This window comes from Solanum stenotomum, chromosome 9 (assembly GCF_019186545.1).
Source record: "Solanum stenotomum isolate F172 chromosome 9, ASM1918654v1, whole genome shotgun sequence".
NCBI lineage: Eukaryota > Viridiplantae > Streptophyta > Magnoliopsida > Solanales > Solanaceae > Solanum > Solanum stenotomum.
The window spans coordinates 30,259,577-30,272,222 of record NC_064290.1 but is presented as its reverse complement, the minus strand read 5'-3'; positions in this window follow the sequence as shown (position 1 = coordinate 30,272,222).

Genomic DNA, 12,646 nt, shown 5'->3' with positions numbered 1-12,646 from the left:
CACTTGATGAACTGGTGGACTATGAAGCACAATAATGAGGCTCAAAAGATCATGATTCAGTCCCTACCAATTTTTATTAGTTGGAATTAATGGAAAAATAGATGCGCAGCTAAATATTGAGGGCAACAGTCTAGTATAGTGAGGGTAAAGTTCTTAATTTTCAAAGATATCAAACACATTCTCACCACAGTCTTTCCATATCTCAACTGGCCAAACAGCTGGACAGAACTGATATTACTCATGGAGAAATGCAGGCAAGAAGTAAAAATTACAGCAGCCAAATGAGGTAGAACTGCCAGCAGCTATCCAAGGTCTTCATTGGTGCTCTCATGATGGATATAGGAGGATCAACTAAGAAGTACATTCTAAAGTTCTCACTTAATGGATCAACCAAGCTAGTAAACCTCCCTGGAATATGCAACATCTAGTACAAAAGCTCCAGCAACTCATTTGTGAGTTGGAATTTTTTCAGTGCAAACATATTTACAGGGACGCAAACTAAATAGATGACTACCTCTCCAAATGGAGTCACAGGCTAGACATTATTCATCAATACTACACAGACCAACAATACCCTCTACTAGACTAATATTCAGTGCATACATATTTACAGAACTCAAGTATGACAGAGCCAAAGCCAACAAATGTCATTCCTGCAAATAGTAAATTTGAGATCTTACAAGTTCAAACAACTAATAACATGGCCAATAAACTAGATGTCCTTTTAGATCACTTGTATTTTGCATGATCCTAAATCTTGTAATAGAAGAATCTAAATCCATTAAACAGGACTTTTTAATATATATAATTTCATATGGTTTCGTAAACTTATAAAGCCTTCAAATGTAAAAGCAATGCCTTTTTACAGTTTTCTTTTCCTGAGGGTGCACTAATGCAAATGCAGATGGTGTCTAGCCTTTTAAACATATCGGAATATGGTGTAAAATCCCAACTCCTAGGCAATTTTAAAAGTATGACATTCCAACTCATTAAAATCTGGTGTATGCTTCATTTTGCTCAACTTCAATAAGGTCACACGATTCTTCGCTTTTCACATAGTCTTTACACGTTGAACATAATCTAAGTGTCACCCAAAGATGTTAAAGAAGAGGTACTAATATGCCTCCCAAGAAAGCAGCGCGTAAAACGACAGATAAAGGAACACACCTATACCATATCAAAGGAAATGAAAATGAGTGCCTACACATTTGACAGTAAGAACAACAATGAATGTAAGAACAAGAAAATTCTCATAACCTGCAACAGTCCTACTGTACTATCAAATCCCTTCCTGTAAAGTTATGGCATCTAGATTGTAAATAAAAGTGACCACAATTCAATCATATTGATATAAGGTACCACGAACCAACAACAACATACCCATAGACTGTTTTCGATAGACCTTCGGTTCAACAAAAGAAAAAACACATCACTTATGAAAACATAAGCACTAAAGAACAGAGCAGGAGGATGCCAAGAACCAAACTTTTCACAAAATACATGATCATTAGAAAATAAGTAGGAAGAAAGAAGAGCAAACTAAACAACTGACTACGTCTCCAAATGGAGTCACAGTACATTTTTCATCAATACTACACATACCAACAATACCCTTTACTGCTAAGGGTAGCTATTTCTTAGAAAAATGGAGATGCCAAATGGAGATGACAAACTTCATATTTATCCAATTCTTTTTCCTCTTTTTACTTCATCTCTATTAAAGTTGTTTATACTCTATAATAGCAATATAAAAAAAAATGACACTAAAATACACATAGAAAATGACTTCAGAAACCACCATCTTAACAACAAATACGCACCCTGACAATCACGATGTCTCGGGTTCAAATTTCAGTGAAGACAAAAAAAACAGTAGGGGATTTCCTTTTATCTATCTAAGCTTAAACAAAGGCAACTACTAGACCATATGGAACACAAACACATAAAATGATTCACAACTAGGAAGTTCTTTCCTTGAGTGGTTATTTTATTTGTTCTTAATGCATAAAATAGATCTGAAACAGAAAAAGCAATTACACAGTAAAACCAAATAAAAGAAAAACTCAAAGAATGAAACTTTATTATAAAGAAACCAACTCACATTCACAAACAAAAATAAAAATAAAAAAGAAACACCAACCCATATGAGTAATTAATGTTGTGAACAACTACTAGTATACCAAACACATGAAAACTGAGGAAAGAACATAACTATTATAATTGAGAAGACTCAACAAGCTTTCTCTAAAACAATAATGATGGAACTGTTTTTGAATTGACTAGAATCAATTCTCTTTTTAATCAAAAAACAGCAACTGCTATCTTTACAACAACAAAGAATAATATAAGAAGAAGAAAAATACTTTGTTTTTTTTCTTTCCGTCTCAACTTTTCACTTCTATGTAGTAGTTCTATTTTTTTTTTGTTAGTGGATGGAGAAATTGAAAAATGAAAGTGTAGTGCAGTGATTTGAAGGGGAGTCTATCTGGGGCAACGGTTAAGTTGTCTTTCCCTAATCTATAGGTATTAGCGAATTTAAATCACTAAATAAACGAGTCAAACTTCTAATTTAGGAGATTCAAAATCGATTACATGAAGTGAAGAATCGAACTTCTAAACTATCATGTAATATATTTGTTAGCTACATGTTTGAACTCAAAGCATATCCACTGTAAGAGTTCAAAATTGATTACATGAACTCAAACTTTGAAACTATCATGGACGATTTCAGCCTTAATCAGCTTATAAGCCTAATAAAAAAGAAATTCTGAACTGAAGAATCATCCCATTTATACTTATTTAGTGATTGATACTCGGGGCAAATAATAAATTGATGAAGCTAAAATACGAGCTACACTCCCAAAAATCAACTAATGAAGCTAAAATACGAGCTAGACTCCCAAAAATCATATAAAAGATATAAGAATAGCAAAACCCTAAAGCTAAAATTTAGACTTTCAAAGATAGAATTTTTACCTGATAAACCCTAGTCCAACAAAATCATGTTCTTCAACAAGAACTATGATGGAAATCGTATTCTTTAGCAAAATTCTCTTTAACTCTTCAGCTCTTCCGCCATAAATCTGTCTGAAATCGAGTTTGGCAACGAGAAATCTGAGAGAAAAGTGTGACACAGAGAGACTTAGCTTCAGTTCATCTTTCCAACAACCCCAAAGTAATCAATTCCTTCTTATTCTCCTCTTCTAAACACAAAACAAAAATTCAATCAATAACAAGAAGATTATTTTTAGTACTTAGCTTGATGAAATCAGTATCGTAGAAGAGAATCGTGCTTACGCTTGATGAAATTGGAATCGGAAAAGAGAATCGGTAATCTAGCTCTTTGGTTCTTCAGACAAGGTCTTCAGCTCTCTTCAGCTTGATCAGTTCTTCAGTGAAAGAGAAGCGTGTTTTCCTCTTAATGTTTTATGATTTATTAATGTTTTTTTTTGGCCAATAAAAATGGGAGAGAGAGTCAAAAATATTGGAGGGAATATAATATTTTAGTGAAAATTTTAAGGCCACACTTGTAATATGTTGTTTTTACAATTATAAAAATAGGAAACTTTAAAAGTGTGGCAATATATGTAAAAAGTTGTTGCCAATTATATCATATTGTAACAACGCTTATATAGTGTAGCTTATACCATTAAAGTGTACACTTATCAAGTGTTGCCAATATTAACGAAGCTAAACGTTAAAAACTTTTGCTACGCTTTAAAAGTGTTCCCAAAAATACTTTAGGCAACACTTTACAACCGTAGTCCAGAATTAGTGTGGCTGTAGACCTAAAATGGTGTAGTGATGAATGAATGAACTAGGGTCTCTTAAGGGTGTACTACTTAGGATAGGTGGTGGAATGTGACATCATCTAGACATTGCACAAATAGACATTAAAGGGAGATCTTGGTGTGTCTTAGTAATGATAATGAATGATTGAGTCTCTTTGGGAAAACTAATGAAAGTGTTGGTCTTTGAGCATGCTAATGTGAAAGTGAGTTATAATGAATGGAATGTAAGTGCTTATGTTGAATTGAATGTATGTGATGATCTTATGTCATTAGTGAATGAAGTTGTCTAAATGCATTAAGTTGAATCAACGATTTATGTTGAGGTGTGAATGAAGCTTGTCTTGTGTAGCCTTAAGGATCACTTGGGTGTGGTATGGAGAGGTAGTATGGGCTGCTTCACCATATCTTACTTTGGTGAGTCTTGGGATGACATTTCATGAGTGTTCTAGTTTTATGAAGCGACTTGTTGGCTAATGTGCTTATATGTCTCATGTGACTAATTGGTGAAGGTTGAGGTATGTATTGTAAGTGCACTTTTTGTGACCTTAAGGTGGTGCCATAGTATGGGTAATCGTATGGTACGTTGCCCATATGTTGCACAAAGGTATTACTTAAGGGTTACTTAGTACGTGTGTTGTACTAACCCCTTTCTTCTATTTTACTACAAGTGCAGGTTGTGGTAACTGGGAGGAGATTGTGCTTTGGAGTTTCTTGGATTGCTTCACTCTTCCAACTCTTTGGTATGTCCTCAAGATTCGAGGACTATGTTTAGAAGTTTCTTAGTCATTGTAATAGACACTTAAATTTCATTTCATTTGTAAAGGGCCGTGTCCCTTAGTACATTTTAAGTTCTTGTGTAAGATTGGCTAAAGAGACTTAGTAGTTCCGCTTGCGTATTGATGTTTTCAAATGTTGATGACTCTTGAAGTCTTATGATTTTATTGAATAAAAGTTTTAAATTCTTATTGATTTTTATGATCTATGCGATGAATGAACACTAAGGTTGTATAAGACCTCCAAGAGGTTGAATACACATGTAATGGCTAGGGGGTGTTCACGGGTCATTACAAATTTTGTATCAGAGCATAAGGTTTTAAAGATTACTTTCAGGCTCAAAGTCTCGAAAGATACGTCTAGTAGAGTGTTGTTCAATGGTGTGAGTCGTGACACAACTATGAGCGAGAGGTTATAGGACGATGGAAGTTTCACTTTCATTCATTATTCTTGATGTCATGCCTTAGAGTTTGGTCTATAAGTTTCCTTTTCCTAATCCCCCTTGTGTTTATGGGATATGAATACGAGGGCTAACTGGAGGAGAGCGAAAGAGGAGGTAGATGATGGGGGAGTTCCTCCCCAAGGAGTGCAAGGTCGCCAAGCTCCTTTAGGTGGGCAAGAGAATGTGGTTCCGGCGGTTCCCCCGGATATGACTAATGGGGAGATTAGCGACACTTTTCTCTCCTTGTCCCATGCCATGAATACTCAAGAAAGTAGAGATGTGAGGCCTAGGGTGAATGCTATTGAGAGTACTGCAGCCTCAAGGTTAAGGGAATTCACAATGATGAATCCTCCTACCTTCTTTGGTTATATGATAGATAAGGACCCACAAAACTTTATAGATGAGGTGTTTAAGATTGTGGATGCAATGGGAGTGACTCCTACGTAGAAGGCGGAGTTGGCTTCCTACCAACTCAAGGATGTAGCTCAAGTGTGGTTTGAGCAATGGAGGGATAAGACGGCCTTTCTTGTTAGGTTTTTCTCCTTAGAGTTGAGGGAGTAAAAGTTTGTTGAGTTCATGAACCTACGTCAATGGAATATGAGTATGAAGGAATATTCTCTCAAGTATACCCAACTCTCTAAGTATGCTCCTACCTTGGTAGCAAATCCTAAGGCTAGAATGAATAAGTTTGTGATGGGGGTTTCCGGTTTGGTTGAAGAACAGTGTCGTACGGCCATGCTCCATCATGATATGGATATCTCTAGGTTTATGGTTTATGCTTAAGAACCTGAGGAGACGAAGCTTAGGAAGATGAATAGAGATATGAAGATTGCTAGGCCGGATGAACAAAACCAATCTAGGTCTAAGAAGAGGTTCTATAACCAAGATTTTTCAATGGTCAACAATGATAGAGTGTGTAACCCTAAACCTCAAAGAGGGAATGGAGGTGGTTCTACTTTTGAGAGGCCTAGGCGTGCTACTTGTGAAAAGCAACATTTGGGCAAGTGTCTTACCGGTACGGATGAAGTATTCAGATGTGGGAGTAAGGGTCATAAGATGAGAGATTTCCCTACACTTATGGTAAAACGGAAAGAGATCAATCAAATTGCTCATGATGGCCAGGATCTAAATGCTCCTAAAAGGAACCGTTTCTATATGCTTCAACCTAACAAGGATAAAGGAACAAATGAAGGTAAGTCAATTTTCTTTGTTGTTTTATGATAACCTTAGATGGGTTTACCCCAAGTGGGGGATGATGAGTGGAGTAGTAAGGTAGTTGATATCCTTATCTTTTCCTTCTATTCTAATTCAAGCTTGAAACAAAGAGTTCTTAGTAGCATGTTGCATGTTGGAGTCTAATGTGAATTGAGTTTCCATGTTCTCCTTATGATGTGCATATTTTAGTTGAATTCTTGTTTAAATAAATAAATGAGTTTGCATGATTATATCACCCATGATTTATATGCATTTAAGAAGAATTGTTTAAATTGCTCCATGAGATGCCTAATTTAGCATGCCTTGATGTGATCTTGATGTTGCATGATTATGCTCATGAGAAAAATTTTAAGGTGAGCCTCTAAATGTTGTAATGAGCCTGATATGGTATGGAGAAGGGAGTTCGTCCAAATAATTGAGAAATGGTAACGTTTTGTGCATATTGAGTGGTAGATGTTATTCCTACTTCCTTGAATTGCATGAAAGTCTTGTTGTAATGCTTTTTATGTGGAGTTGATGCTTCCTCCTTGATGTGTACAATAGTAATTATATTACATGCTTGTTGTGGGCTGCTAGTTCTAGAGTCTTTACTCAATAATGTTTGAAGTTTCATTCGAGGGCGAATGTTCCCAAGTGGGGGATATTGTAACACCCCTCAAAATGAAGTAGGATAAAGTAGAGCCTCACATGCATTTTATGCATTAATAACTTGTTAAAATAATGAAAAATAGCCTTCTTAGTCAGTTTTAAAGAGTTTGGAACTCAAATGTCAAGGGACGACCAAGACCTTCGAAAACTAGCCATTCACGTGTTGTTGTGTTCTAGTATGTTGTTTCTGTTTTTATGTGTTGTTTGGAGTCTAAAATCAGTGTAGGTGACCCTAGTGGCTTCGTAAATTTTTATAGGGTCAAAATGTTCGAGTACGCCTCCCCGGGACCAACCTAAGGGTCCCCGAATGCTCATGGAGGGAGCATGTCGTCGTCGCGGACTAGGTCCACCAAGGACCAAACATTTGGTCGGCATCGCGGACATGTCGCAGACTCTTCTGTCTCGAAATTTAATTTCCAGAAACTTGTGGGAACACCTCCGCGTCGCAAAATTGTTTCCAGACGAAATCTGCGAAAATAAAACCCAAGTTTGACTTGTTTAAAAGGTCCAACTAAGTGAGGGGTATTTTGGGTACTTTGGGAAATTATTATATATAGTTATTCTACCTATTTTAGTATATTTTAAGTGGTTAAAACCCCAAAACCTAGAATTAGACCTCATTATCTAAATTGAACCTTTCCTCTCAAATAAATTCTCTCTCTAGAACTCCATGGAAGACATTGATGAAGCTTCAAGCTAGGGGATGGGTTCCTACTGATTTCTCTTTTAAATTCCTAGTAAATTAATCATAAAGGTATAGGGATTTTATCTTTGATTCTCCTTTCAATCAAAGAGCCAAATCAAACTGATTTCAATGTTTTTCAAAAACACTAAAAACCCCAATTTCAATTCTAAACTTGGGTTCTTGCATGAAAGTATTTCAAATGATCATTTATGTTAATATTGATGTTTTTATGATGAAAACCTTCATGAACCATTGCAAATATTGAAATCTTAATTTTGGGTTTAAAGTGGTCTATTGATTTTGATCTAATAATGTGATACTAATGTGTAGATTGTTATGGGATATTGATTTGAGTATTTTTCTATATTGAATTATGAGGAATTTATGGTCAATTGTGTTATATTTGATGTTGGCCTTGAATGGGTAATTATGACCTAAAGCTTATGAATATATTATTGATTCTAGTATGTTTTATATATATATATATATATATATATANATATATATATATATATATATATATATATATATATATATATATATATACATATGTAGTAGATGTTAGAATTGTGAGTTTGATCCTTATGAAAGTGGGGAGGCGTTTACTTTATAAGCATGTTGTGATCATGGCCTTGTAGGCAAAGTTGGATGATTGTTGCTTTGAGTAATTTTGATTAGGTGAAGGTCATGTGATATGTTGTGAATTTGTGTATGGTCTAAGAGCATGAAAAGTGACGTTGTGTAAGAGACTTTATGTGTTATGTTTAGTTGTTTTCTTCTTTGAATGACTTATAATGAAGGTGAGGTTAGGGTAGACTATGTTTACCTCCTCTCACACCTAGTGAAGATGAATAAAAGAATGTTAGTGTGAATGAAAAGAATGGGAGTTAAAGCTATTGAATTAAACTTGGGTCTATTGTAAGGATAGTCTCATAAAGTACTCCTTTAAATGAATGGGGTTCCTAGATGTAAGGTTTTCTCATCTTTGTATCTAAGAGCTTCCTAAATGAAAGAATGAGGGTTAGGATGGGTATTCCTTCGTGAGTTGAGATGAGAATACTTAATAGCAATCCTTATCCCTAAATGAATGAATGTTAGGTTAGGATGAGTACTCCTTCGTGAGTTGAGATGAGAGTACTTAGTAGCAATCCTTATCCCATAATGAATGAATTTCCAAACTCCGTGGGGGTGTAATGTCTAACACCGAGAGGATATGAAGATGGGTGGATACTCCATCGTTAGTTCAGATGTGAGTATTTAGTAGCAACCCTTATGATGGGTGCTCCTTCTTGAGTTGAGATGAGAGTACCTAAAAATAATCTTTCTATTCTTTAACTATGTGCCCACATAGGACTAGCTAGTGGTCTCTACCACGTAAAGGCTAAAAGAATGACCCTACCTTAGGCAAGTAGGGATCCCTCATCCGGTAAGGGTATTACTAGGATTCCATGTCAAGCTCCATGGTCCATGTCGGTTAAGGCTCTTCCCCCACATTAATGAATGAACGAACTAGGGTCTCTTAAGGCTGTACTACTTCGGATAGGTGGTGGAATGGGACATCATCTAGACATTGCACAAGTAGACATTTAAGGGAGATCTTGGTGTGTCTTAGTAATGATAATGAATGAATGAGTCTCTTTGGGCTAACTAATGAAAGTGTTGGCCTTTGAGCATTCTAATGTGAAAGTGAGTCATAATGAATGGAATGTAAGTGCTTATGTTGAATTGAATGTATGTGATGATCTTATGTCATTAGTGAATGAAGTTGTCTAAATGCATTAAGTTGAATCAACGATTTATGTTGAGATGTGAATGGAGCTTCTCTTGTGTAGCCTTAAGCATCACTTGGGTGTGGTATGGCGCGGTAGTATCGGCTGCTTCACAATATCTTACTTAGGTTAGTCTTGTGATTACATTTCATGAGTGTTCTAGTTTTATGAAGCTACTTGTTGGCTTATGTTCTTATATGTCTCATGTGACTAATTTGTGAAGGTTGAGGTATGCATGGTAAGTGCACTTTGTGTGACGTTAAGGTGCTGTCTTAGAATGGGTGATGGTATGGGACGTTGCCCATACATTGCACAAAGGTGTTGCTTAAGGGTTACTTAAGGTGGAGGTCCAAGGCAAGAAGGTAAAGGTAAATGGTTTATGTATGTTTATGAGGTATTGTGAAACATATGACTTTGTAGTGTTGCTTATAACTTGTAAGGTGCCTATTATGTTGATGCTCATGAGATTTAATCAAAATGGCTTGAATGCATAACTTTCGAACAAATGTCCTTTTTAAGATGTTTTGCATATCCTCATTCTTAGTACGTGTGTTGTACTAACCCCTTTCTTCTATTTTACTACAAGTGTAGGTTGTGGTAACTAGGATGAGATTGTGCTTTCAAGTTGCTTGGATTGCTTCACTCTTCCAAATCTTTGGTATGTCCTCAAGATTCGAGGACTATGTTTAGAAGTTTCTTAGTCATTGTAATAGACACTTAAGTTTCATTTCATTTGTAAAGGGTCATGTCCGTTAGTACGTTTTATGTTCTTGTCTAAGATTGGCTAAAGAGACTTAGTAGTTCCGCTTGCGTACAGATGTTTTCAAATGTTGATGACTCTTGAAGTCTTATGGTTTTATTGAATAAAACTTTTAAATTCTTAGTGATTTTTACGATCTATGCGATGAATGAATGCTAAGTCTTGTATAAGACCTCCGAGTGGTCGAATACATATGTAACCGCTAGGGGGTCCTCTCGGGTCGTTACAAACTTGGTATCAGAGCGTAAGGCTTTAAAAATTACTATAACGCTCAATGTCTCGAAAGCCACGTCTAGTAGAGTCTTGTTCATTGGTGTGAGTCGCGACACATCTATGAGCGAGAGCCTATAGGACGATAGAAGTTTCACTTTCTTTTATTATTCTTGATATCGTGCTTTAGAGTTTTGTCTGTAAGTGTCCTTTTCCTAATCCCTCTTGGGTTTAGAGGATATAAATAAGAGGGCTAATCGGAGCAGAGCGGAAGAGGAGGTAGATGATGAGGGAGTTCCACCCCAAGGAGTGCAAGGTGGCCAAGCTCATTTATGTGGGCAAGAGAATGTGGTTCCGGTGGTTCCTCTGGATATGACTAATGGGGAGATTAGAGAGGCTTTACTCTCCCTGGCCCTTGCAATGACTACTCAACAAGATAGAGATGTGAGGCCTAGGGTTAATACTATTGAGAGTACCATGACCTCAAGGTTAAGGGATTTCACAAGGATGGATCCTCCTACCTTCTTTGGTTCTAAGGTAGATGAGGACCCACAAAACTTTCTAGATGAGGTGTTTAAGATTGTGGATGCAATGGGAGTGACTCCTACGGAGATGGCGGAGTTGGCTTCCTACCAACTCAAGGATGTAGCTCAAGTGTGGTTTGAGCAATGGAGTGATGAGAGATCCATAGGGGTTGACCCAATAGATTAGGGAGTGTTTAAGATGACTTTTCTTGATAGGTTTTTACCCTTGGAGTTGAGGGAGAAAAAGTTGGTTGAGTTCATGAACCTACGTCAAGGGAATATGAGTGTGAAGGAATACTCTCTCAAGTTTACCCAACTCTCTAAGTATGCTCCTACCTTGGTAGCATATTCTAGGGCAAGAATGAATAAGTTTTTGTTGGGGGTTTCCGATTTGGTTGAAGAACAGTGTCGTACAGCCATGCTCCATCCTGATATGGATATGTCTAGGCTTATGGTTTATGCTCAACAACTTGAGGAGACAAAGCTTAGGAAGATGAATAGAGATATGAAGAGTGCTAGGCCGGATGAACAAAACCAATCTAGGTCTAAGAAGAGGTTCTATAACCAAGATTCTTCTATGGTCAACAATGATAGGGTGTCTAACCCTAAACCTTAAAGAGGGAATGGAGGTGGTTCTACTTTTGAGAGGCCTAGGTGTGCTACTTGTGGAAAGCAACATTTGGGCAAGTGTCTTGCCGGTACGAATGGATGCCTTGGATGTTGGAGTAAGGGTCATAAGATGAGATATTTCCCTACACTTAAGGTAAAAGGGAATGAGATCAATCAAAATTGCTCATGATGGCCCAGATCCAAATGCTCTTATGAGGACTGTTTCTATATGCTTCAACCTAACAAGGATAAGGGAACAAATGAAGGTAAGTCAATTTTCTTTGTTGTTTAATGATAACCTTCGGTGGGTTTACCCCAAGTGGGGGATGATGAGTGGAGTAGTAAGGTTGTTGATATCGTTATCTTTTCCTTCTATTCTAATTCAAGCTTGAAACAAAGAGTTCTTAGTAGCATGTTGGAGTCTAATGTGAATTGAGTTTCCATGTTCTCCTTATGATGTGCATATTTTAGTTGAATTCTTGTTTAAATAAATAAATGAGTTTTCATGATTATTTCCCTCATGATTTATATGCATTTATGAAAATATTGTTTAAATTGCTCCATGAGATGCCTAGTTGAGCATGCCTTGATGTGATCTTGATGTTGCATGATTATGTTCTTGAGAAAAATTGTAAGGTGAGCCTATAAATGTTGTAATGAGCATGATATGCTATGGAGAAATGAGTTCCTCCAAAGAAATGAGGAATGGTAAAGTTTTGTGGTTATTGAGTGGTAGATGTTATTCCTACTTCTTTAAATTGCATGAAAGTCTTGTTGTAATATTTTTACCTGGAGTTGATGTTTCCTCCTTGAAGTGTGCAGTAGTAATGATATTACATGACTGTTATGGGCTGCTAGTCCTAGAGTCTTTACTCAATAATGTTTGAAGTGTCATTCGAGGGCGAATGTTACCAAGTGGGGGATATTGTAACACCCCGCAAAATGAAGTAGGATAAAGTAGAACCTCACATGGGTTTTATGCATTAATAACTTGTTAAAATAATGAAGAATACCCTTCTTAGTCAGTTTCAAAGAGTTTGGAAGTCAAACGTCAAGGGACGACCAAGACGTTCGGAAACTAGCCTTTTACATGTTGGTGTGTTCTAGTATGTTGTTTCTGATTTTATGTGTTGTTTGGAGTCTAAAATAGTGGAGGTGACCCTAGTGTCTTAATAAATATTTGTATTGTCAAAACGTTCGAGTACGACACCCCGGGACC